At 36.8% G+C, this 22,833-nt stretch overlaps 1 long non-coding RNA gene across 1 annotated transcript; it reads left to right on the forward strand.

The window, feature by feature from the left end:
* Positions 1-5,193: 5,193 nt before the first annotated feature.
* On the forward strand, positions 5,194-10,392 carry LOC139118620 (uncharacterized). Its single transcript, XR_011548764.1, has 4 exons — positions 5,194-5,571; positions 6,221-6,362; positions 7,025-7,117; positions 9,864-10,392. It is a non-coding gene; the product is annotated as an uncharacterized lncRNA (long non-coding RNA).
* Positions 10,393-22,833: the final 12,441 nt, after the last annotated feature.

Below are 22,833 nucleotides of genomic sequence, written 5' to 3' on the forward strand. Positions count from 1 at the left end.
AGATTCCGGTCTCTGAAAAAGAATCAAGCAGGGGAGCGGCTTAAAGTAGAAAGAGGAGCATAAAAACAAGCAGGCTAAAAAAGTAAATATGCCTGCGAATAGAAACACACAGACCGATTGTTCTGTTGAGGTCGTCATGTTAGCTGCAATTTATTGCAGAAAAGTAATCACTCAGAAGAGGAAAAAAACATCTTGATTTGCTTAAGGAAATATTTTATCTCAGCAACAAATGGAACTACACGCAGCATTAAAGATATAGATGTGTCTCAAATGTGAACAAATATTACATTTAATGATATTAGATTATTGGAATAAAGTAAGCGATTTATTTTGTATTGACTGTCATGCAAAGCGAACGAACAGACGATACAATGTTTGCTTATTTGAGCTATCAAACAAGCTAACCTTCTAATATATTTTATATTCAAGAACGACTGTGATTCTTATACACATTCAAGCTGTACAGTTTATTGCACTTACCAGAGGCCAAGGTTTGACTAACTTCTTGTGAGATATTCACATTGTCAAGCCCAGAAACGGCGTCTGATAATTTGCCAAGGTTTTGGATAATCTGTTGGGGATAATTTTGTGTTTTTCAGTACATCAAACGCTCAAAAAACCATGTGTAATCATAACTCCCTTTCATCTCTTTATTGTTTTTCATATGTATTCGCAAATTAGATGTATTGGGTACATTTAACTAATGTTGCATTTAATTAATCTTCTCATTCAGTAGGGCAGTGAAGGCATTGAATGAGAACAAATTATGAATGGCGAGAATGGCTCTGGATTTTGAGCGACGGCGACTCTTTTTTGAGCAGAAGTGAAGCGAGTAGCATCACCACTACTGATTGGTCCTCACAGTGTCGTAGTCGACTAAGACGAATGGTGTTACGGTCATGTTTGTAAAAAGTTTGACATACATTTTTATGATATCCAATAAGCCACCGGCAATTTGATAGAATGGTCGCGAGCAAATAATGAAAATCTCTCGATAAAATAAGACAATCGTTCGGTCTGCACATACCTCCTTTAGTGACATATGAGATTTAGAAGATAGTCTTGGGCTTAGTTGTCACCCTATATAAGTCTAGCTCAGTTTCAGTAGTGCAAACGCGCCGGAAACAAACAAAATTGATGACATATCCCGGTTGGTCGTGACATAGACTAGAGTATATATCCCGAATGTTTTGTCGGAGGGGACATACTTAAGATAATCATGTCCACATCATTTTGTGTTCAACAAACGAAAGTTTGTATACTTACATCATTTGTTGACAGGCTCGAATTTGTTGCATTTGCACTGGGACAATAGGCTTGATTATTGCTGTGTTCATTCAAAAATGAAGAAAACAAATGATTAGTATTCCTTCGAGATTTTGTCATTGGCAGGTAACTTTGCGCTACGGTACAGGGTGTTCAGGATAATTGCACTGAACTTGTTGAAAGGAGGTCAGAGTAATGTGAAAATATATCTGATTCAGTGTTGGGAAGTCAACTCTTCAGCGGCCATCTTGAATTTACGGGAACCCTGTGTTCGTCGTTTGCGCGGTACAAACCTGCAAAGTGTGTCAATAACATCTAGTTCTTCAATCACAAAGTTTTTATGTTCTGATGATGTGCAAAACTTATCATCAAACTCCTAATGTTCCGTGTCTTTATTCAGTATACCAACAAGATAAAGCAAGACCGACTATCTTTTGGCGCAAAAAATCTGGTACCAGTACCGTAATAGCAAACTGACAATAGCTTTGAATTTAAATGCTTCAGGCCTTTCACTTACGCTTTTGAGTTTTTAATTATTTTTGCTTCTGCGTATCTATCCTCACTCCTGACTTATCGCTCCCACCTGATATTAATTGTGTTTGTCATCCTAGGTGTCTTACATAAATGGTGCATCGTTTTATTTCGATTCCTTTTTGTTTGGATGGTTTTTACTCATAACATTTACCTCCCGTCATGGAAAAACAAATAAAAAAATTTTATAAGCAATTTCAATGCCAACATCTGGTATGAACGCTCATAACGATAAGGGTTGTACATTACATACTCGATATACCTCAGATTTTCTGCCGAGCGTAATTCTGTCATTTTCCCTATGTTTTTCAAGTGAACGTATAGGAAAACGTCTAACACAGCAAATTCTAGGTCGGGCATCCGACAATGAGAAACAAACTTCTTTTTTCTTGTTTTGCCTAGGAGAGAGGGCTGCAGACCCGGTACAAAGACAATTTACGATATAGCACTTCGCCTTGCCATCCGCTACTCTGAAGGGGCCTGGACACATTTCTGTTAAAAGGAGAAACAAGGCCTCTCATAAGATGTGCAAACTTATTTTGCTTCATTCCTTTGCAACGAAAACTTGAGTGCAAAGCAAGTTTGAACAAAAAGAATAAGGTTTGAATCTTAACAAGCTATCTTCTCAAAAAATAATTTAATTTACCTTTTACAGTAACAGTGAATGAACAATAGCCATTATTGCCAGAAGGGTCTGTCGCTACGTAATACACGACTGCGCTACCAATAGGAAAATAAGTTCCAGATTCATGATTGCTGTCAAAATTCACAATTACTCCAGAGTTATCTGTTGCGATGGGCAATAGCCACCTCAGTGGAATTGTTGGGCTGTCAATGTCTGTAGTTGTTGAAATGTCTGATGAACAGTTTATAACGGGGTTTTCATTGTCTGTAATTGGAAAAAGCAAATACAGATAAAACACTGGTACAGCGATTTTGTTGCAGATGGTTAAGAAACAGATCTACTCTGAATAGTGAATTCAAACAACAGTAACGCTGCACATAACGATGGTTTTACGTAATTATCCCTTATATCTGGAATTTGAATCACCGAATAAATTATAGCTTTTAAACATAATCTTACAATGTGCAAGATGTAGTTGACAAGCACCATCGCAGACATGAATAATTTTGTATTACAAATGCCAACGGTCTCTCAATCAACTTTAGACACAAGTTTCGGACAGAACCATGTGGCAAGTTGCACTGCTCGTCAAAGATAGTATAAGGTAACAAGCTTTTGATACTCGAGTCTACATCTGAGCCGATGAAATATAAATTCCTTTATTTTATTGTTTGAGGAGTATATGTCGTTGAGAAGCTTAGAGTTAGTTGGCGAACTTCAGTGCCATATTCAAATTTTATGACTACTACGGAGCACGACATTATTCCATAACCTTTGTCAATTATGCAACATAACAGTTACTGCTCTTGAGATTTTTGCACTAACGAACAATTCGAAAGATCTATGTCGGATAAAAATGTTAATTCTTTTAAGGTTGAGGCGAAAAATCGAACGCAAAGAATTTTCAATTTCAATAAACTGGTAAATAAGGCGAAGAGCGAGGTCGTATGCAAAGGAGGGCATGTAATCCGTTTGCTGGGTAGTATATAGTATGTCGGTCGAAAAGGCGCATCGCTGCAGATAGGTATGCTCAGACAAAAATTTGATCATGGTTCCTGAATAAAAGTTCTCAGAAGATATAAGAAGAGGCATTTGCCATTGTACTGATAGTTTGGATAACTTACCTGCTATTATTATTTCAAATGAGCACGACGCTCCGTTCCCGGATGAATCTGTTGCTTTACACAATACGACATTAACGCCAATAAAGAATTCAAACGGTGAATTGTGGCTGCAAGACACATTAACTCGACCTGAATTGTCGACTGCGATTGGAGGTGACCAGGTCACAGTTGTTGAGGCTTTCCCAAGATCAGTGCTTTCTATTCGATCTGATGGACACTGAATTATTGGACTTTCGTCATCTGTTTGCAAGAAACAACACAAACAGCAAATTCTATTCTTGTTCATTTAATTAAAAATGGCTTCTTAAACATCCTAATGAACAAAACGTACCTATTAATCGAAAAAGGCACACACACAAACACACACACACATATCGCATAACATATATATTAGAAGTATTAAATTCATATACCACATATAAAACAATTATAATTCAATAAATGTATAATAACATCTGTTTATCGTATACCTATGCCCTGTATTGTGTCTGTACTGAGTTCAGTGACATGATTTATCATGTTGATTTGCATGTCAATAAAGTGATACGCCTTGTTGATTTGCATATGAAAGGAATGATCAGCGCGTCTTTCTTTCATTCAATTGAATATTTGCATATGAAAAAGTGATACGACCTGTTGATTTACATAACAAAGCCTGATACGGCCTGTTGATTTGCATACCGGACTACTTACATGGTGGCGCCCTAATCAAAACAAACCATGGTGTCCGTCTATGATTTTGACCTTGACCACTGTATCATGTCCGATCTCCAAAAGTGGCAGGGTTTTGAAGCATAGGGAAATGCGGGGTAACTAAATAAAACACATGTGTCGATATCGGATTAACCTGCTAGTAATTTGAACAAATTAAAGAGCAGAGCATCACACCGTACGGGCACTGACAGATCGATGACAGACCAGCTGTTCCGTCCGTGCATAAGCACAGACGCGCAGACGACAAGCAAAAGTGCTATCGGACATGTCGGAGGACCGGCAAAATCAAAAGCACAACTTTCAAAAATATCATGTATTCATGGTAAATGCGTTCTGGAAAATAATACCAAACACAACACTTGTATGTATGCGTACCGATTCGGTAGATATCCTACATGTTTGATAACAGAGTTCGAGCATTTCTCTGCTCAACCGTAAAATAATTATCAATGAGCCAGCGATGTATTACGTCGGACGCTAGTATATCAATCCGCCTTAGCAAGATGACGCAAACAAATGTAGTCCATCAAGGAAAACGAAGGTGAAACGTATCATATTTTAATATACGAGATTTATTCATTCAATAACGTGGGCATAGGTATATGATAAAGAGGTTATCCCTCGATATCACCTCTTGGTGGGGTCGTATTGCTGCGAGTGCGGTTGTGGGCCGCATCACACGAGTCGAAGAGGTGATATCGAGGGATAACCTCATAATATCTCTTACTTGAGTTTCATGAGTCTGATGATTGAATTGCTAGATGCATGAAACTTAAGTAACAAATGTTATTACTTTGTGCTTTAAGTATTTTTGTGCAATATTTATGACGCTCGGCTTTACGAGTTGAGCACTGTTATTTCCCACGACGACATCTGTATAATTATATATATATATGTGACAGTCACCAGTAGAAATCGAATATTATGTCACTTGTTCCAAACGGAGATAGAGCGCGCTGAACATTCGTATGCGTACGTACGTACGCGTGTACTGTAAGTGAGCACATGTCTAGCAAGTGAGCACATGTCTGGGATGGTAGATGATCAAATACGCAAGTAGTCCTTCTTTCCGTTGTTGAGATAATTTCAAAAATGTCAAAAAATGTAGCACTAGTATGTTTTGAACGTTAATAAAAAATGGAAAGTAAAGGAGAAGTTCCGCATTGCACGTAGTTGAAACAAGCAGAGGTCGTAGTTCAGGTCATGTCATTATGTGCCCCGGAAGTTTTACAACATGTCAACCTTCAGTCACGGACCTCGAGTCATCGGATATGTACGGAATGGCATGGCCTTTTGGCATGGACTGAATAGGTACGTATATTTAATCAGTTAATAGTAATTTGCAACAGCCAACAATAAACTGAAAACAAGACCGGGTGAAATTCAGGTAGCCTTTGCTGAAACACGTTCTCGATTATCGAGTCGATATGTTCGATTCGCGTAATTGATTTTGTAAAAGCTGAGCCACTTTCCAAGATCAATTGCCGTCAAACACATGTAATCATGTCTCTTACGGAACACAAATTTAATGAACACAAATTTAATATATTGTTGACTTCAAGGAAGAAAATGAGCGAGATTTGGCTGAGTTTTCGCATCATGGTCATACAGCTATCGAACCCACACGTCAAAGGAAGGTGACAGCAGTATTGAACAGTCCGACACACATTCGCTCGGCTCGGATTTTTTGTGTACATCATACATGTAATATGTGAAGACGTCCCAAATCATGTTTAAAAGTGGTTGAAGGCTGCTATCGTTATGAATTATTTTTTCAGTATGTCGAGTACCTAGCTATGAAATTCATAACTTTGAAAATAGACCGATTTCACTTCATTTTGACGACATGCCGACTCGGTGCGTGGCGCGCCCATTGACTACTCGCTTGGATGATTGACATTCGATGCGTGTCGACCCAATTTATTTTCGATAATTTGTATCACTATGTGTTTTCGCTTAGCTTTGTTTTCTTTCAGGTTAGATAATGGTTGCCATGGGATGATCCAGTCCGAGAGTATATAGACCAGTGGGCCTCTATTTGCAGTTTGTGTTGTCAAGATGATGTTGACGTGATTTAACAGACCATCACTGCAGTCTATAACGTGAGTATACTTGTCTGTGTTTGTACAGCTGATAATATTATTGGGGGCTAGAGTTTTGTTTCAACTAGTAGTACTTCTCATTATTCAGACTTAAAAAAATCTGTTTGTATTGGCTACTGCCTTTGCATTCAGTTCATAAGACAGCCTGGGTTTATTTGTATGTTGTTTGCAGTTAATTCATAAAAAGTGACTTGATCAGAAAGTGAACTAAAATAATAGAAAGATTTTGAAACACTAAAAATGTAAAATCAATTATGTCACTGTTTTGTTTTGATAACTGGCATGCAGATAAGTTCTGTTGTGGTAGAGCATGTGTTCAGATTTTCTGTGGATGATGAAATATTTTATTAGATTTTGGTCATGTTCCTTTTTTTACTGTCAGAAAACCTTGTTCAAAATTTCTACTTCATGAATTGATTGACTGCATTCTAGAACATTTATGCCCAGCTTGGACTTACAACAGTAATTTGATAGCTAGCTGAATTACTGTACAATTACCTTATCACTTTAGTTCAATCTTACAGTTGTAGCATGCTAGCAGGCTACACCTACCTATTTGGCGTAGAAAATTCTCATCAAGATTTGATTGCAAAACCTTTGACTGTTCTTAAATCCTAAAAACTTATTGTTATTTACTAATCAATTTCTTTTCATTCTTTCAGGTTTAAGTGCCATGTGTATAAATTGAAATTGATTATTCTGATGCCAACATAGTTTTCCATGGCTGCCTGAAATCCTTGCTGTCCACATTTAAAGTAAGTGTCGTTGTTGTATATAAATGTCATGTCACAAAGGTCTGCATTGTTGATTATTATATATCAGAATTCGTACACCTGCATAAACCTATGGGAATAAGTGCCCTCACATCTGCAGTTTCTTCCACATCACACCTGGCATGTTGCTCATATTTGGATGTACAAGTACTGTTTTTAGCTCATATTTGGTTTTATATATAAATACCAAAAAGAGCTTATATGATGAGTCGGTGGCATCTGTATGTCTGTATATTTGTGGGTATGTATGTGCGGATGTATGTCCGTCACACACAAAGGCTCCCATACCGCCAAAGCTACCGTCTCAGTATTTGGTGTACAGGTAGATGTAGGGGTTGAGATGTGAATTTGTTCAAATGAACACGTCAATGTCAAAAATGTGCAAATGAGGTAAGAAAAAGGAAATCCTGCAAATATGCAGGAGTGGTGCTAGTGAACTGAATTAGCCCTCACATCTGAATAAGAGGATTTTGACCTTTAACCTATTTGTATGCAGGGTACCTATTATGTTTGGGAGTGGTAGCAGTAGCTGAAACAGCTAATTGGTCATTGCCTGTCATCGTTTATGAACTTGACATATTAACAGATCTGCTGAAACCATGGATGTCTATTTTTGTACATCCATGGTTGAAAGATTCTCTGCTATGCATGTTGCTAAAGTTGACCTTCAGTACCTAAAGTTTCAGACCTTTTTTACTTTTGTCATTCTTAATTTTCTGGTTTAAATATTTCTTGTTGTTTTTCTGGTTGTACTGTGCAGAAATTGTCATAACATCAACGTATAATTTTCCGCACTGAACAGATAGAAATAACACTTATTGTTGATCTTTAGTATGTACCAATTCGGATCAAATTTGAGTGACACCGTATAATTTCGGTATTGTTAATTTATTTAACAATGCGGAATCACATGCAGCCAAATCTATTTCAAAACACAGCTTGCACAGTCCTTGGATCACAGAAATTAATCAGAAAAGTTTATTGTGGTGATAACATTAATTAATCATCCAATTATGAAAGTGCAAGGATTAATGAGGAATTAAAAGCATATTACAATGTACCTGTATCTTCTTGAATTTTTAATATGATTTCAAATCAAAAGTCACTCAAGCCAAAGTTCTTTCCAGTTTGGCCACAGAAAGTTTTCAAATATTGGTAAAGAACATACAATTTAGGTTTTTAACAATAATTTTTGGCTTGCAAGCCAAATATGACCGCCATCAGTGAGAACACATAATTATGCTCTTGAATTTGATAGACCAAGTCAATTGCTAAGGAATGATTAAGGGTTAAGTAACATTTTAGATATAATATGACTTACTGACATTAATGCAAAATATATCGTCAAAAATGGACGATGTATTTTGGCAAGAAAAGTACAAATTACAGAAAATTTCAAACAAATGTAGTTGTATTTCTATCAGTTTGAAATGAGATTTGATGCAGAACACACATTTTAGGTTAGTTTTGACACAGCGGACCATTTTCAGCCAATACTGTATTTCTAATATGAGCCACACTGAAACGGTAATGCTGCTATAAGAAAAAGACCTTTGCACTTGCTATCTGCCATTATGCTGTGTACTTCTTCCATTTATGTCTATAGTAGTTTCAGTGACAATTGTCCCTTTTTAGGGTCTATGGATAGACCAAGTCTGTTGTCAATGAATGATAAAGTAGCATTTTAGATATACATGTGATAGGACAGGGAATGCAAAACATATCTTCAGTGGAGACAAATTACTGAAAAATTTTGAACCTAAGTGCATGACAAGATACAGCTGGATATCGCTTACTCACATATTAATTAGGTGTAATTAAGTTGTAATATTTTATTCCCAAATTTACCTTTTAGTCATAAACGTTGTATACATTTTAATCCCTAGGGATGTTGACACAATTTTTTTTACTCAAACTATCCACAAACTTTTTGGGGCAATTTTTTAACTGTCACCTTAAATAACCTATAGTATATATGGACCATATATGTGTTTTGAGACAGTATTGAAGATTGTGATCATAATGTAGTCAGATGGTAATAAAATATGATGTAGAACATATATTTCAGGTTATTTTTGACATAGCAGACCATTTTCAGCAAATATTTCCAATATGAGCCACACTGAAAAGGTTATGCTGCCAAAAGAACAGCCCTTTGCACTTGATATCTGGTGTTATGCTGTGTATCTCCTGCACATATCTGTAATGTTTAGTATTATCATAATTGTGAGTTAACATCGGACCCGGAATGGCCTGCCATACCCCTTGGGCTCCAAAATACATATCAGGGCCATACATATTATTTGTACTGTGTGTGTTAATCCAATGCATCTTTGGATCATGGTTCCAAACACAATGACAGGTGCAAGCACAGAACCTTTTACTTGATGTTTACACTTCAGCAGTGTAATTTCATTCAGGAGATTGGTGTGATACATTGAATGACACCAGACATTTGGTAAACAGATTTATACACCTGGACAATACTTATATCTCATAGAGTCAAATTGGACACAATTCCAGATTAGCATTTCTGTAACAGGGTATCATCTAGTGATTGAAGCTCTCACTGTACATAATGTTTATTTGAAGAGATGTCAACTAACTGAACCAACACTAGCTAATGAACTGATCAACTTAGGCAGCTAATCATTGCATACTTTATTTGTCAGTTTGATATTTCCAATACAGCTAAAAAAAATGATTTTATTTTGTTCTTATATTTCAGTATGTCACAAGAAGAATCCCAGTGCTCCAGCTACAAGAGTTCACAAGATTCAGACCATGTCTGTGTTCACTCCATAGATTGCAGAAAATGGTTTCCATGGAAATGTAAATTATTATAGAGTTTCATTGAAAAGTTTATCCACTAGCATGGGATGTATACAGTGACTGTCTTCACATGTGGACTTGTGATAATATGAAGGCATTGGACTTTTTGACATGAACCCATATCTGTATTCGCTCTATGGATACTGTTGCAGTAAAATAGTTTCCATGGAAATGTAAAATTGTTTCCATGGAAATGTAAAATTATAAGAGATAAGTTGTAAGTTTGTCCACTGATATGGGATGTATACAGTGACTGTCTTTTTCACATGTGGACTTGTGATAATGATATGAAAGCATTGGACATTTTGACCTGAACCCATGTCTGTATTCGCTTCACGGATGATGTTGCAGAAAATTGGTTTCCATGGAAATGTAAAATTGTCATGAAGCTCAGTTGAAAAATTTGTCCACTAGTCTCTAGTATAATAATAAGCATTGTATGTTTTTAACCTGAACCCATGACAGTGGTACATAATTATTTAATTTTCAAGGCTGTTTTTGCTGCAATGCCATATGTTCTGTTGCGAAAATTACTTTCCATTTTGAAATCTCAAAGAAGTCTCTTAAGAATATAAGACCGGTAAAATTGAAAGTGTTGTCATTTCTCTAAATTGTTGAGTTTCAGATTCTTCTTTGAAAATATTATCAAAATGCGTAATAATACATGAGGGTCATTGCGCTCGTTTCTTTAGATACAAGACCATGAATTTCAACATTTATGAGAAAAAATGCTGAGTGATCATTTTTTAACCCATGCTTTTTCTATGGACAAAATCATTCAATGCTGTTTATCTCAAGCTTAAGTGCGATGACATGCAATTTTATTTTATCACTATTATTTATTTCTTGTGACTGACCTTTTCTGCAAATTTTCATGAAAATGACAATAGTGCAAGTTTATTAAACCAGCAATTCTAAATGTAATCCTGTGAGAAGGGGTACATTCCACATGCTCAATGCTCGTACATCAACTCTTTTCTTATTCCCATTTGAAAATGGTTACCATGGAAACCAATTCTAAATAGAAATCCATCAATCTTAATTTTTTTGTGTCAGTACAAGTAAAACATTCTTTGTGTTATAGTAATTCTATAACTGTAAATGCAACTTTGCTATTGCCAATCAATTTACATGTCTCTCAGTGCAGAATGTGTGGCTGAAGATGTACCAGTACTGTACAGTGTAGTGATGTGAATGTAAATGCTTCTGTATGGCTTTTTCAATGGCAAATTTTATGTGGAAGTTAATGGAATAAAACTCTGAAACTTTGCACAAACAATATTTGGTTAGTGTTCTTTCCATTTGTGTTAAAAACTCTATTTTGATAAAAGTGACATAACATTTGATTTCTACTGGTGACTGTCACATATATATATATATATATATATATATATATATATATATATATATAATATATATATATATATATATATATATATATATATATATATATATAATTAAAATCAAATACACCGTAACTCAATGTTAAGTGACTATTATACAGTTCCATGCAGCTGCATTGCATGTTGCCGACTGTGTACACAGCCCCGATTATGAGTTGCTGTGAAAAATTTTCTACAGTAATACTTTTGAAAGTAATTTCCAAATCATCCTATGATTCTTCTTTTGGATTTTGGTTATTCATCCGCTAATTGAAACGTAAATATAAAGGATACATTTGCCGGTACTGATACTTGAATAAACATACCTGTTACTGTCACTGTAAAAGAACAAGAGGCTTGGTTCCCGGATGAATCTCTTGCTTCACATAACACTACATTTACACCAATCAAGAATTCATTCCATAGGTCAGAGCTGCAAGACACGTCAAAGCAACCAGAATTGTCGACTGCTATGGCAGTTGGCCAAGTCACAGATGCTGATGCTTGTCCAGGGTCAGTACTTTGTGTTTGATTCGACGGACACTCAATCGTGGGAATTTCATCATCTGTTTGCCACAAAATCATGAGTTACCCGTGATAAATGACATTAAATGTTGAGTGGTTTCTTAACACCAAAAAAATGACATAATGTAAATACGAATTCAATTCAAATGAAACGCATTTTTCAATCGCAAACGTTCAGTCATTCTAATAAATTTCTTTCCGGAAATTTCAACTTTATTCGAACGCCATTTACATAATTTTATGGTATTGAGTACTGGATATAAACCTGTACTGCCATCAGTTTATGTCCTGATATCAATCGATAGCATATTTTGAAAATCATTTTCGTAAGGACGCCTCCAATGTCTGCTTGTTTACAGCCTATTAAAATATCCAATTATTAGAAAAACATTTCCGAAAATTGTGGTGTATTTTCGATAATGTGCCCTGACAATATTTCACGAGCTCACTTTTATGTTGAACATAATTTTTGTGTGTAACGTACCTTGTGCTAGTAAAGGGCACGGCACTTCGAGTGCATTGTGTATGACTGAAAACATAAGCAAAACGTTCATTTTGTTAAGTTGCTTTTCTGATGAATAATAAGTTTGCAAATGGTCATGTTTGTTCACGTTTCTTCGTCATATTAAACGCAAAACGGAATGTGTATGTACATGAAAATGATATAACACAATTGGAACTAATTAGGGATAATTGGATCATCATATTATTAAAATTTCGAAAAAGTGCTTGGTTTCATATAGCTGAATGTTGCAATATTACAAATTACTCATAAAAAGTGTATCACTTAAAAAGAAAAGCAGATGAGCTTTCATTTGCAGCTTAAAACAACCTTACTTCACTATCCAATTATCCAAATTAGTTCCAATCGTGTTATATGGACAGTGACAGTACGTATATAGGCGGAGAAGGGACACAACCAGGCAATATGTGACATCGATGTATAAGAAACAAGAGGAGTTATCTTTGGAGACTTTTAACCGATACTCTCGTTTGCTATTCTCCGATGTTAAACGGTAAGAAATGGTGGATAATCCGGGTATAGAGAGCAGACTCTTAGTTGGTAAAGGTAACTGGTTAAGGGCGTACAGAATGATAAATGTGGCCAACAAAGAGGAAACGTGTTGAAATGAAAGCAAGTTGCCAACTCCATGGATATCGGATCGTCTCGGGAAACAGCGATTGTTTCACACAGGACTTAGGTCGACTATAAAAAATGCGCAACAGTATCGATGGTGCGAAGCACCTAAACGAGACGCAAATTGGTTGATAGCCACCATAACAATAAATGTTAAATTACGAGTGTTCGACTCCGATGTAAAAGTAAAGACACTGGGATCTCAACAGTAAACTTTAGGACTGGGACGAGGTTTGGATATCATCCGTAGAGAAGAACAACTTAGACCACCGACAACGTGGCCTCGGAAAATGGACAGAACAGCATAAAGTAGACAACGCAGATATAATATCGAAGTTCGAAGCATCAAGGATTCTGTCCACGGTAACAAAGGATGAGCTCGCATACAGCACGAGAGCAGCCGAGCCGTCAAGACAAGACCCTCACATCATATCGTGGTTCAGTGCCTGCGTGTACTACGAACATTATTTTCACCAGTGATGCATTGCATCCTGCGGCCGTATTTTCACCAGCGAATCGAGTGAAAATACAGCAATGATATACCGCATCACGAATGACGATAACTTTCGTACCAATGTCAAGGCAAGGTCATGGAGCTCTGTTATTATCACATATAAATTTCACACGTTGAACAAGCAATTGTGGGAGTTATTCGCCCCTCAGCTGGTACATTCAAACAACGTCACATCAGCCTCTAAAAACTTGGTATTATTCAGCCACATGGTGTTAAGGATTGCGGTCGGAGTGTGTGTACCTAGTTGACCTGCTTCCCTCATTGTTCTTTCATGGACGTCTGTCACAGTCCAGCCCTTTATGGGCAAGTTGCCTTTCCAACAGCTTTAATTTGTTTTATCTTAGCAGCGAGGGCTTCCCTACTCTTTCGGAACTGCTCATCTCCTGTAATTACAGGGCAAGTTGGACCAGGAGAATTTCGTGCACACCTGTACGATAAAATGTGACCCTCCCCTATCCTTCTGTCTAAAATGGGCCCTCCCCTTGTCCGACATTCTAAAACTTGACCCTCCCCCAACCACTGCGGTATTTCCACAGGAATAAGTGAAACAGTATCAGCTAATTTACATAAAAATTGGTTCAATTGTTATTTTAGGGACGAATTAGAGAGGGGAGACGTTTTTGGAGGAACAGTCGCAATTTATCACACAAGAAGTTATGAAGAGATACAGTATTTCATACATTTGAGGGAGATCACCATATTTTGTGCCACTATTAGAAGGCAAAATGTGGCTGATTTAGTGCTTCATCCAAAAATATCAAATCATAATACATGTAGTCTATCAGGCAAATTATTGACAATTTTCCCCCACAAAACATGCTATATCTGTATATTATATATGTTTGATAATGTATTCAAATGTACTTTGCTTGAATTGGGAAGTAAAATGTGCATTTGTATGCAAGAAATTGATCTCTGAATTTCCCCTAAAAAGTTGGTTCACTAACCATGGCGGTCTATGACGAAACTATGAATAATTTTTTCCAATACAAAACTAGGTAAATCTGTGCATGTATGTGCGCTTGATTATTTATATTAATGTTTTTGATCAAACTAGAATGGTTATAAGTCCACGGTTGTGCAAGAAATTGGATTCTGGAATTTCACTCAAAAGTTGATTTACTGTACATAGTAGTCTATGAGAGAACTATGCACAATTTTTCCAACATGAAACCAACAATATCTTTGCATTTATGTACATTTGATAATTGATATACACTTTTTCACCTGTTGCGTATGTTTTTGTCGCTTGTCTTTTATCAGTTTTAACTGTTCAAGGTGTTTAATGTAGGATACCACTGCATCCTATTTGCTGTGAAACTTATGGATAATGTGTACGTATTTTGTTGGTGATTTCCTATTCAGGAAATATCACACGGACAATCAAAGTTTTGTCCATAAAATCAGCTTCTGTCAAAAGTGACCTCCCCCAAAGATAGATTTATAAAAAGTGACCCTCCCCCTTGAACTGTTTTCTAAAAAGTGACCCCTCCCCCAATGCCCCCGACCCACCCCTCTCTGTAATTGCTGAAGGCTCCCTAACTTGAGAGTTGAACCCGCTTCGTATTCCTGTCCACTTTTCTTGCGTACGCTTAGAAAAAAATGGGCAAGTAATTGATCCAACTCAGGTGGTGATATGTTGAGAACTTGGCGAGTTTCTTGTGTCATGGTGTGAAGCCATTGTTTGAAAGCTGCTTCTTCCTTTACTTCCTTTGCATTTCCGTGTTTTGGTTTTCGCAGCTCCAACTAGGACGTCGACATCAGTTGTGTTGACAAGGGCATATCTTCCTGCTCGCGCAGGCTTAGACGGCACTGTCAACAATGCTTCCGTCACCGAATCTTTCAAATACACTTGTTTCTCCGCGTCGCAAGGTGTTTCCATCGTGTCTCGGTAATAAAGTATTGACAACTTTACAAGTTGGTTTTAATAATATCAATTTAATTTAGTATAAAGTAGTCTGCCAACTTTGATACTCCTTTGCATAATCTAACGTGAAAATACCAAAATATTATTGAATTGCCAAGTGACTAATTTGCACAGCTTTTTCATTGCTTATGACATTCTCCCTTCAATCGGTAAGTAGGTTTTTAGCTGATTGACAAGGAGTTTATTGTTAAGTGTGGGAAGTATAGGAAGTCATCAATATAATATGCAATTAATAATGCCAAAAACTGAATTTGAAAAGGAACTATTTCTCTTATATGCAAATCACTCTGAGACAATACCAACATTATATGTTGGTGCACTAAAGAATAATCTGCAGCACATATGTAATACTGCGGAAAGTTTAACAGTATTAGAATCTAAATTGTTCAAAATATGGATCATTGAAAACAGAAACAGTTGGGTTGTAGATCTCGTCGAATTGAAAGCAATAATTGTGCAGATGATCGTGCTGTCTGCTATCCACCTGCTGCAGGTGGGTACCCAAAGAGAAAATGAGTGATGCCGCGTGCCGCTCGAATTGATTGCTTGTTCACGAAATATCCAACATTGGGGTCGAAATTTCTTCAGAAAACCTAAATATCGATTAAGGACTCAGAAAATCTCCCCATGCTCTGGCAAAACCTTCATCACATGCGTAAAGAATACAGGTAAGAAATTTCCTTTATTTTGTCAAGATCTGTTGTCGGCTGTGATAAGCATGAGAGTCATTCAGCCTAGCTGTTGTTCTGAAACGCACAACTGTACGAGTTCGCGACATTCTGTGGGCGTGTTCTGTCAGTTATAAATTAAATACGACGTCCGGTACATCAGTCAATTTTTATCAGTCAGGAAACAGACAGGAAAGAATAACATTTTCTATCGCGTCAAGGGAAAATGTCGTAAAACATGAGGTCGCCTACGCCATGATCACGACTATAGGTAAGCCTTGTTCGTATGTGTGAGGCAGCTACATTTCTATGTTGCCCTCTGTCATTGCTGTGTGGCAAAATAGGTCGATTTTCGTGTCTTATCAGTCATCTATTTAAAGTAGAACACACCTCGGGGACAGACATTCGGACTCTCGAACTGTTACAATTCTCTTCTGATATACCACATGTGGGGGTTCATTTTAAAGCTCTTGGTGAAAGAAAACGTTTTACCGGCTTAGTTTTGCGAAATTCGAAAAAAATTATTTTTCTTCATAGAGTTAACACAGGGATGACGGCCATTTTGAATTTCTAATATCGGTAAATCTTGGGTAATGTGTTTCTCTTGTATCAGAATTTGTACGATAACCCCCTTTTTTATTCTTGATTCTGAAAGAGAAAGATTGAAAGCTTCCTCGAGAAAAGTTAGAGGAAAAGTTTTAAGTCTTTCAATTTCGAGGAGCATACTACCTTAAAAACAAACATTCAATTTGCTCAACACTTAACTCAAACGCGCAAGAATTGTCACACAAAATTCATTAGTTGAAACAAGGTGATCACGTGTAGTTTCCTCTGGCTTTGCCAATCAAAAACTGTGTTATTACGGCCTGCCTTCTATTCGCCAAGGCGGAGTCACTATTACAGAGTCAAAACAGAATTATTTCCGTTGCATACCTGAAACATTCACTCGTTGACAAGTCCGAAGCTGGCCTTGAACTTTACCTGACTTAGTATAGTTGCAAGGCAAGATAATACTTCACGCTCTGTGAATTGGTCATTAAGTATTTTACTCAAGTTTGTGTCATTAATACAATAACTGCAGAGCTTTTCAAAGTGAAGTGATCAATTTTGCTTCTACTAGCGTAAAAAATCAACATCATATCCACTACTACCATAACAATTTCTCTGGTACATTTAAATATTAATACCAAGTCTCCAGATCAATTCGCAGAATTAAGAATTCTCAAAAACTGACCCGAACTCTGTGATGCAGCATCTTAAAGACGATTTCTAATAGAAATTCGATTCTTTTTCTTCTCTGTCTGAAATGTTTGCTCGCACCTCTGTGATCATTAACTTTGTCAGATGTAACCTATGTTGTAAAATTTTGTAATAAGTATCTGTACAAAGTTTTTTCTTCTCTATGATATGGCATATCAAATCATTATTGATGTAGGCCTAGATATATCAAGGTCTACATATTCTATGCAGACCATGACATATATGACTTTGATACTGATTTCAGAGGTGACAATGGCTAATTGGAGATCGCGGTAAGAACTTGTAATGACGTATAAACGTAAAGACGATGGGACCTTATTTGTGATAATTGGATCTTCACATTTCTCTAATTTCTCAAAAGTGTTAGGTGCCCTATAGCTGAATGTTGCAATATTACAAATTACTCATAAAAACAAGAGTGTAAATTTAAAAGAAAGCAGATGAGATTACATTTGCAGATTAAAAGGACATTACTTCACTATCCAATTATCAACTATCCAATTATCCCAAATTAGTTCCAATCGTGTTCGTAAGATATTGGTATGATTACTCCTAAAGGTAAAACAGTCATCTTTACTGCAAATATTTCCTCGGTTGTTTTTTTTAATTTTAGACTCAAACCCTTTTCTCTTCAAGGCAGGGTGTCGTCGGAACTCTGCTTAAAAGGTTGCAAGGGATACCAACGACCCGCGATATAAACAGCTTTATGTACGGTACGTTCGCGATTGATAAAAGTTAAAAACATGTTTGTAAATAAAGAATAACGTAAAATTTAAATTTTGCAGTTATGTTGACATAATGCATCTAGTAAATATCAGGTATAAAATACATTTTTGTTAAAAAGAAGTCCCACACGCGCAGTACCGATGACATCCACCTTTTAACGCTTTCGACAAGTTTTATTTCGTTTAGTGTATAAAAGGCCACTTACCACGTACATCGCCTCGCATATTGAGATATGCCGTATTCCAAGTGAACATGTCGCCACCAAAGAAGCAGCCACCAGCGACTTGAGCTATCTGGCTTGCAGTCAGGGCTGAGGACCACATGTTGAATCTTGTCAAATTGCCGATAAAATTCTGTTGAAATAGCCATGGTTGATATTGGCCCTGTCCCAAAACCAAGATTCCACCACCATTTAGAGTCTCACCAGACCGTAAACCGTCACCAGCTTCATTTAAGATGCCGTTGTCATAGAATTTCCAGACACCTCCAGATGAAGACCAAGAAAGGCACACGTGATGCCAACTATCGTCATTTACTGTAAAGTTTGCTACGCATGAGTCAGACTTTACGGTAGCTCTCAGAGACTGTACATCGAGCAATTCAAATTCGTTGTAGTCATGCCTACTTGCATAAGACACAAGTGTTGTGTTCATTGTTCCTGTTGTTTTGACCCAGACACAAACAGTCATCTCATGTAGATCCGGTATTCGCGTCGGAACAAAAACTGACGGGTAGCTGCCGAAGAAGTCAAGTATGTCGCATTGATCTGGGGAAACAATATGATACAAGGTTATAATATACAGTATGTTATCAAATTTAGTAGTTCCATGACAAGGTTTCATAAAGTATGTTGTCAAATGTACTAGCTCTACAACATTATATGTAGTGGTAAAAGATAATGTATGTGTATTGGAAAGAATCGTGCAAAGCCATACTCTCTATCATATGTCCCTAATCCTGCATGACATCATGAGTGGAAAATGATAGGGATTTAGCAGAGCTCTTTTGTACGGTGATGTATTCGCTAGCTGAATATACTTTGTGAATTCAAATCTGATCGAGAATATACTGAGTTAGTTTTCGAAATTTGCTCGCTCAGCATAATGACCATTGTGCTATTTCCCCGATTGACGATCATCGATTCATCCTGCGCAAGCAATTGCATACATGTAACAACCAACACGGGTATAACATTGTTTTATGTGATGCCACCCTGTTACAGCTGTTATTGTAATGATAGTTATGAGCGATTTAAATTTTCTAGCACTCTAGCGATGCGAGAAAATGTCCATATAGGGTCCAAACAACCTAGGCTTGAGCCCTATTGTTTTTACTCAAGTTTAGCTTTCCTTGCTCCTTCTTCAGTAACTCTTTGGTCGAACTTGAAACAAAAACAACTCAAGCTAAACTTTTGAAACTCACAAGGCCCTGATGACGCCGCTTTAAGCTTTTATTAATATTAATCATATTTACTTCCAAACGCTTGTTTAATATTACATATTAGTTCCAAACGTTTTTTTATACATTGATTTTTTCAACATAACAAACCACAATTAACGTCTGGCAGGTAGCATTTAGAAATATAAAGCGAAACATCGATGAGTTTGATGATGAAGCTACGACTTATTATTGGGGTGACGCCGTGTACTCCAAGAAATAAATCACAACGATCATGGTAAGATAGCGAAGGAGGGGGAGGAGAAAATTACTTCAGATGTGTCGCAAGGGTCCATTGATAACAATTATACAGGTGACAGTGCCAATTATTAGTAAGCATTTGTCACAATATGTGTTCCCGAACTGCTCAAAAAGGACTTTGTATCTGTCACGTAAATTATAAGGACAAGGAATTTATTCTGAAAAGACAGTCATTTCAACCAAGCACTTTTAGATCTAGAAAGATATGTAAACATGAAATACGCACAGGCACATGTTCAAAATGGAGGAAATCTCCATCTCTAATATGCTTGTACTTTTATCATACATGAATAATATATTTTCATCCGAAGTGTTTGAAATTATATGGAGCTCCTTGATTGACGTGCCGACCAAGCCAAGGACGGGTATCTTCACTAACATAGACTGAAGCAGCCCAAAAAACGCCAACTTCTCTGACTAACGATATCATAAACTTAAATATCTGCATTAAATTATTTTTGCATAAGCAAAGAAATAATTTTGCTCTGCTTTGACATATTAACTCATTTTTTCTCTACATTTTGATAAGAATTGTGACATTTCTTTGAACCAACAAAGAGTTATTTCATGATTACTTGTGATACATATAGTATTAGGATTTTGCAAAGTTTTCCACATACAATTAAGCAAAGTAAACCTAGCAGATTTCATTCTCTTCTCGAAGTTCATCTATAAATTCATGTACCTAAAATGAGAACGTTTGATTGAGTACTTTTGTATTGAGAAGTTCTTTACATTCGGTCTACAGAGAAGCAAAAGATTAAATGAATGAACACACACTTACAGGGAGTTGACATTTTCCCCCTCAGTGTGTGTTTGGCTTATTGGAACTTTTAGCAATTATCAAGACACTACAAGAATAGAAAAAATATACTTAGGAACCTCGAACCTACACATTGCGTCTTCTTGTGACGGGAGCCAGCTTTTCAAAACACCACTTTTTATTTGAAATCAGGAGATAAATTAAAATTCCGTAGGAAAGCTGAGGTAAAGGGAATGTTTAACAATTTACATTTTTTTCTAGTGTGGATTTTCAAATGAGTGCTTGGCAAAGATAGACATAGACCAGAGAGTTAAAAAGATTAATAACGTACGAAAGGTGGACGGATTAAAATCATGTTATTTTCAGGAAACGTTACCATATTCATGATATTTTGCTTCAACTTACCTGCGTGAGCTTGGCGCCCAAAAATGAGTGCCACCAGGATTATTGCTGGGAGGCTCATTGTAGTTGATAACCTGTCTGAAGATACTGGACGGGGCAATCGCGCAAAGTTACGGAGGTGGCATGGAGGTATACCAGCTTGATGATATATCAGCTTCCTCCGATCACTGTTTGAGGGAAACTGCAACACTTAAGGAGCATGCGTAAAGTGTTCATGTCGACAAATTGATTTATTTCCTCATAACAGGAAATGGATTATTGCAAATAAGTGGGCGTGTCGACTTAACCATTACGATCGAGGTGACGACTAACGTTACTTAGATAAATAGAATCTCACATCCCAAGGACGTGGGGTCAGCTTTTCTCACACGAGTTGGGGATATTTTGTCTGCGGCTCGTGTAAGACAAATTATCCCAAACCAGTGTGAGAAATCTGATTCCAGGTCCTTAGAGTGTGAGATTCTTTTTCTCACATGACCACCAATGAATTAAATTCACGATGGAAACTATTGAACGTTTCTCTGTACAGGCGACTATCTTACTTCGCAGTCATCTAGTGTTCCCAGTCACTGACGCGAACTCAGTGGCGAGTTCCACTGCCTATACTTCAACTATTTCTATGGACGAGATGTCCAACTGAAAAAAAAACAGCCATATGTTCCAAGTGGCCTATGTTCACCAATTATTTGGAAAATTCGACCATCTTTTGTTAGTCTGTCACCAACGACGTACAACATTATCCAAAATCGTGACAACGCTGTCGTCTGCCACTGTACTCTGAACTGCTTACTTTGTAGTTCCGGTTTGTGTTACTCATCATGCCATCGGATAATATTTTGCGCGTGGAACAAAAGCCTGTTTACAGCCCAATCAAAGCTCGTGTAGTACATACGATTGGGCGACGATTTGTGTGGAGTCGATTTTCCCACACCGTCGATCCCACATTCCCAGTGGCCAGGAATGGGGAAAATTCCGCTCTCAATTTTTTTTCAGCACTTTGCTGGTATGCAGTTCGTTGAGACTTTAGAAGCTCATGAAAGAAACAGGTTTTTGTTTATTATTTATTTGTTTGATTAATGTTTTGTTCTTTTGTTTGTTGTTTCGGTATGTGTATTTTTTTGTACAGAACTCGGACATACGGAATTGGTTTTGAATTTTGAATGTAAAATATCGATATTTTTTTTTGGGTTGCAAATACTCACAACCCTAGAGTGTCATTTATACGTTATATTAAGAATATTTTGAACGTCCTTCCGGGAAGTTTACGCAAAAATTAAAAACTGCCTGTTTCGAGGCGCGTGCTCCTGTATTTTTCTTGGCAGTTTTATGACTTAAAAAAACAAAGTGTACCATCAACGAAATTTCTTTCCAGCATCTCATGAGTTTTGAAAATGTAATTTAGCGAGTGAGAGAGCAGAAAAATTGATATCTTCTACGACATTTGAACAAAGACGACCGAAAAAAGAAGGGAAAATATTGTGGCCATTAAAAAGGTGACATAAATGTTTGTTTTTGTTGATGAAAAATGTCATTTATTTGACTGATTATATTGTCTTAAAGCTTTGGTATATTGTTGACATTATCCTAATAAAAATACTCAGCGAACGGTGGTGTTTTTACGAGCAAATGAGATGAAATCTCGCATAAACGTGGCAGAAGACAAGCAATTTCTGAGATAAATATTTTAACAGGACAACAGCTAAACGCTTGCTTCCTCTCAGCCAAAGGATTTGGGTATGCATTGATAGTATGTACAATTGTTTATAAACTATATTACTCGTTACATTATACGGCAACACTGACAGGTAACGATTAAGTTATATATCAATGCGCATTTGTAGTACAGATATTATAATTAATAAT

This window comes from Ptychodera flava, chromosome 2 (assembly GCF_041260155.1).
Source record: "Ptychodera flava strain L36383 chromosome 2, AS_Pfla_20210202, whole genome shotgun sequence".
NCBI classification, from domain to species: Eukaryota; Metazoa; Hemichordata; class Enteropneusta; family Ptychoderidae; genus Ptychodera; species Ptychodera flava.